The sequence below is a fragment of the Terrapene carolina genome, unplaced genomic scaffold (genome assembly GCF_002925995.2).
Source record: "Terrapene carolina triunguis isolate 2854851 unplaced genomic scaffold, T_m_triunguis-2.0 Scaffold89, whole genome shotgun sequence".
In the NCBI taxonomy this organism is placed as follows: domain Eukaryota; kingdom Metazoa; phylum Chordata; order Testudines; family Emydidae; genus Terrapene; species Terrapene triunguis.
Genome location: NW_020664440.1, coordinates 16,133,522 through 16,139,588, shown reverse-complemented (window position 1 = coordinate 16,139,588; position 6,067 = coordinate 16,133,522).

The window sequence follows — 6,067 nt, the reverse complement described above, 5'->3', positions numbered from 1 at the left end:
CTGCAGTGCTTGGCTTGCTGGTTCAGCCATCAATAATCTTGTCTGTGTCAAACATAGAGGCAGCATTTTAACTCTTCTAATAGAATCTCCAACAGAAGATAAACAGAGAAGGAAATAGGACAAATTGTGAATATTTTTTAATTAAGCGTATATGGCCTGACCAAAAGCCTCTTGAAGTCAATGTGAATCTTTCCATGACTTTAGTGGATCAGGTCTATAATGCATATTGTTAATCACCCACTATCAAATTCTAATCTTTCTTGCTGCTGAGTTTTCAGCATGTTTGGATCGTACCTCATTTGCCATGTGACTGTGATACACACACACACACACACACACACACACACTTATATAGTTTCTCTTTCTGTACAAATGTCATAGTAATACAAAATGACTAGGTAGTATTCCTGTTAAGAATAAATTTATCTGGGCATTTGTGCCAACAACACTATAGTACTAATACCGAAGTGTTTACTTGCACGTGCTTGTCAAATCCAGTTTTTGTAGGTGAGATATAACCAGGGTGGACTGCATTGTTCTTTTAAATAGTTAAGTGGGATTTAGTGGTTGTGATAATAGCTCTGGAGAAGCTATTTGTTCACATATCCACTATAAGCAATGGAAGTTTAAGCATCCTCCTATTCTGCTAACACATTGTCAGTGTGCCCTAACCTTGACCTGGAGGGATCAACTCTGGGGCTAAGATGGTACCCAGCTGCCATACCACTCAGCCTTTGTCCTCTGCTAAGACTATCAATAGTTCTAACTGGTGTCAGTTTATTGTTATTACTATTAGTTGTGTTGCATGGGAGCCCCACTCATGGACAAGGACCCCACTGTGCTAGGCACCATACAAACCCAGAACAAAAAGTGAGCCCCTGCCCCAAAGAACTTACAATTTAAGTAAGAGTTTACAATCCAATTTTGCTGGTTTTGTCCACTAGGAAATGGACTGAAATCACTAACCAATTTTGCATAGGACAGGGAAAGGCCATCAGCTTTGGTGACTCACTTGGAAATGACCTAGACCAGAGGTGGGCAAACTGTGGCCCGCGGGCCACATCCAGCTCACAGGACCTTCCTGCCCAGCCACTGAACTCCTGGCCTGGGAGGTTAGCCCTAGCCTCTCCCCTGCTGCCTCAGCTCGCTGCGCCACCGGTGCAATGCTCTGGGCGGCGGGACTCCTCCAGAGCTGCGGCCTGTCCTGGCACTCTGGGCGGCGCGGCTGTAGTGCCGCCAGCCACCGGTGCTCCAGGCAGCGCGGTAAGGGGGCAGGGAGCAGGGGAGGGTTGTATAGAGGGCAAGGGAGTTCGGGGTGGTGGTCAGGGGGTGGGGGGGTGGATGGGGGCGGGGCGGTCAGAGGGCGGGGAACTGGGGTAGAATAGGGGCAGGGGTCCCAGGGGAGCAGTCAGGAAGGGGGGGGTTAGATGGGGTGGTGGGGGGTAGTAAGGGGCAGGGGTTCCGGAGGTATCGGGACAGGGAGAAGGGGTGGTTGGATGGTGTAGGAGTTCCAGGGGGACAGTCAGGATTGAGAGGAGGGGTTGGATCGGGGGGCAGGCAGGGGTTCCGAGGGCGGTCAGGGGACAGGGAGGGGTGGATGGGGCAGGGGTCCTGGGGGGGGGGGAGGGGGCCGGGGGGGGGTGAGGAGGGGGGGGGGTCGGAGGGGGGGTGGGGGTCAGGCCACGCCTGGCTGTTTGGGGAGGCACAGCTCCCCTAACCGTCCGTCCATACAATTTCAGAAACCCGATGTGGCCCTCAGGCCAAAAAGTTTGCCCGCCCCTAGACGAACCAGTGCTAATGACTGCATGGATAAAATTTTCAAAAGCACCTACGTCTCATTAAACATGGGCTTCTAAGTCACTTAGGTGCTTTTGAAAATGTTACCCTACATTTAATATTTACTTGGGTAACAGTGTATCTTAGCTAATATTTTGCTGAGCGAAAACCACTTTCAGACCGATTTATTGCTGCAAATGACTTCTGTAATGAAAACCAAAAGTATTAGTCACCATAAACAGAATAATTGAACCCCTGATACCAGCAGTCAGGATCGGGTTATTTTTGATGCCACTGCAAGAATCATATTACTTAGTATGTTTGTAACACTTCACCAATTATAAACAGTCAGCTTTAAATTCAGGGATGTGTAGAAAGCATCTCTTTGTCTGATAGTGAATGTATGTTCCGATGGGCAATGGATCAGAATTTAACAGACTCTGGTACCCTTTGCTTATACATCTGTTGTAGAATTGATACAAGTTTCTGGGGTGAACATTTTGATTGTAAATCTCAATGACCGCCATTGTCTTCAGAAAAATTATTCTGTATTTACATCAATGAAACTAAGATCAGAATCTGACCCTAGGTAGAAATTAATGTAATTTGTCTGATTTTTCAACAGCAGAATTATGTGGCTAAACTAGCTACTCCTTTGCCCCAATCCCATCTTTCCCAGATGAATGTGTATGTGTGCTGGAAAAATTTGAACAGGCTGAATAATTTCAAAAATATGGATCTGAATGGTTCCCCTTGTAGTATTTTTGGATAGTCTTTGTACTTAAAATCTTTAACCAGGATCTTTTCAGCCGATCAAATGTAATTTTTTCAAAAGTGCCTCAGTGATTTAGAAGTAGAGCTGGTTGGCGAAACTGCAAGAAAACCATATTCCGTCACAGTATATAGTGCTGTCAAAATAAAAATGCTTTGCTAAATCAGGTCAATTTTGCTGGAATTTAATTGTGGAAGAAAATTGGAAAATTGGATTTTTTGATTTTTTGTTTTACTTTGAAACCACTTTTTGTTTTGAATTGTTTTTATTTTGTATTATAAAGGTTTTTTTTAATCAAAACTAAAACATTTTGACCCACCTGACATGGAAATTCTTCAGAATCTTCCTTTGCAGAGAATTTAAAAATATTTGGTTTGCATTCCACTTTGAAATGAAGCCAAATTTGAGATCTTGACATCCTCTATGAAATGGAGCATCCATCCCTTTCATAGCTTTACTTAACCAAAATCCCCAAAACAGACTTAAGCACTTAAGAACCTAAGTCCCATTGAAAGTCAGTGGGTCTCAGGGTCCTAAATCTGTTTTGAAAATGGGCCTTACGAGCTTTTGAAAATTTTACCCCAAATCTTTTCAGAGAAAAGCATAGGAGGAATACAGCTTAGGTGCATATATGGATAAGCAATACAACATTTAAAACAAGAGACACAGAATGAGATTTTACTACATTATGTTCCTAGACTATATATTATGTCTTTTTAAAACTGGAAAGATATTTCATCCAGTCAGATTTACTTTTCCCATAAATGTTGCATGACACTGCAATATACGGAAAGAGATTGTTCACAAGACCAAAGAGCAACACTAGTTGCCAGTTTTCAAGGTATGTCTGCAAGGGAGGAAAATGTGTTTAGTTTATTGTAATAACACATTTATGAATAAATAATAGTATAATGCTCACTTCCAATAGTAACTTCTTATCTGCTAGTTTCAATGTTGTACCATTTATTAGTTCTATAGTGCCATCTAGTGTGTGATTATATCAATGCAAACAATAAAATGTTTCCCTTGTTTCTAACAGGCCGATTGGGCCTTATTCTGTTCTCATTCACACCCATTTTAAACAAGTGTAACACGATGTACATTGACTTTAATGTAACATTTTGTGTCTTCAATGTGTGACTTCAATGGAATTACTCTGAATGTGCATGAGAGTGAGAGACTGTCACCATGGTCTGTGCTGCTCAGATGACAAATCTCCACCTTATCTGACTTAGCTATTCATAAATCTTTGTTCTCTCTATTTGGGCTGGACTTCCCAAGACAAAATTTTGCCACCAGAACTTGTTGTTTTCTGATGGAGGTGGATGTAAAGTAGAAATAGTGGCCATATTGACATTTTGCCACTTTGAGAACCATGATGTACAGAGGCCTAAGAAAATGAAAAACAAAAGTTAGCCAAACTTTCTCAAGCCTGGAGAGTTGCAGTTTGAGTTTTTGGTGGAGGTTCCCAATGGGCGGGGGCGTGCATGGCCAGATTCAGGTCTAACGCCACCGAAATTCACTGGAATTGCACTTGTGTACCAGTTATAGTGAGAGAAGAATCAGGCCTAAGAGACTTATCCTGGAATTTGCCTGTATAAATGAGATCAGAATCTGGGACTCAATCTTGAAATCTTTCCATCAGGTGGTGTATGCAATAGGCTGCTTACTAACAATTTTGCCAAGCAAATAATCCCACTCCAGGGAGCTTACCATTTCAGAGTCTGAACCGTTATGCCAAAAGTGTTAATAAAATGCATGTAATGACTCAAATATTTGTGTGATCCAAGGATGCCAACTGGCAGATGGCTTAGGGGTACATATGGGTACAGGGATAGATAAAGATAAAGTCCCTGCTGAAAGCCTGTGTCACACTGGTCCTCATAGTTATTATGAAATGTACATATGGAAAACGTGAGGAGTTACGTGTATGTGCTGAAAATTATGTTATCTAGGCCTTGCAGTTAAAGGCAGGTCACACAAAGTTAGCATGCCTTGCAACAAACTTCTCCAGACAGAAAGTGGGAGGTGGACCACTGTGAATCTCACAATAGAAATCTATTAGCACACTGAGACAAATGCTAATGAAGAGCTTGTGGATCCTTCAGAAGGAGATTAACAGGAAGAGGTAAACAACAGAAGAAGGCTGGAATCCTATTTTCAGATGAACATCAAAGGTCTGGCCTGGTCTGTGTAGGTAAGATGAACTCCCAGGAATCCTTCAGTCTGTGAGGACAAGCTGCCAGGGGGCTTGATTTTATGAAAGCGGGATCTCAGCCAACCTGGCTGAAAATGCTGAGAAAAAGGACTTTTTAAGCTATCTTGTATGAGACAGGGAAATATCTTATGCAGTGTAGTTGTAGCTGTGTCGGTCCCAGGATATTAGAGAGGCAAGGTGGGTGAGTTAATGTCTTTTATTGGACCAACTTCTGTTGGTGAGAGAGACAAGCTTGTTTGGTGATTTAAGTTTAGGCTCTAGAAAGTGTATTTTGATTTTGTTTGATATGTAACCATTTGTTTACAAGATTCTCACTTCCTATTATTTGAATCTCTGTCCTTTGATAATAAGCTTTATTCTTGTTTTCACTATAACCATATCTGTGTGCTGCGTGTTATGCAGAGTGGTGATCCCGAGCTGACTCTTACAAGCTTTGGGAGAAGCGCATCAGAGAGTTCTGTGAATGTTCAGTGGAACAGGGACAGGGCACTGCAAAGGGACGCTTGGATAGGATTACCATATCTGAACTTTCAAAAAAGAGAACACTTGGGGGGGTAGCCCCGCCCCCTAGCCACTCCCTCCCACTTCCTGCCCCCTGACAGTCTCCCCAGAATCCCCGACCCATCTAACCCCCCCTGCTCCTTGTCCCTGACTGTCCCAACCCGTCTCCACACCCCTGCCCCCTGACATCTGCCCCAGAACCCCTGACCCATCTAACCCCCCGCTCCCTGTCCCTGACTGTCCCAACCCCTCTCCACACCGCTGCCCCCGACAGTCCCCCCAAAATCCCCGACCCATCTAACCCCCCCCCCCGCTCCCTGTCCCCTGACTGCCCCCCTTCTCCAACTCCCCGGCTCCCTTACCATGCCGCTCGGCTTAGAGCAGGTGTCTGGCTCCTCATCCCAAGGAGCGCCCCGCCCCGCCTGAGCGCTGCCGAGCAGCGTGCTGAGGCTGTGGAGGAGGGAGGAAGCGGGATAAGGGCTCTGGCCGCCGCTGCCAGCCCCGCCGCTGTGTTCCCTCACAGGCGCACAGCCCCGCCCCCCAGCGCTGCCGGGCGGCGTGCTAAGGCTGCAGGGGATGGGGGGAGCCGGGAAGGGGCTTTGGCTGCCAAAGCCCCAATGCGAGCGACGCTCGGCCACTTTTCGGTCGATAAATAAGCGACTGGGGGGAAATCCCGGACATTTTTAGATTTTTAGAAATTCCCCCTGGACAGCTATTTAAAGAGTGAAAAGCTGGACATGTCCGGGGAAATCTGGACGTATGGTAGCCCTACGCTTGGAGGACTCGGGTTAGAGAGTCCC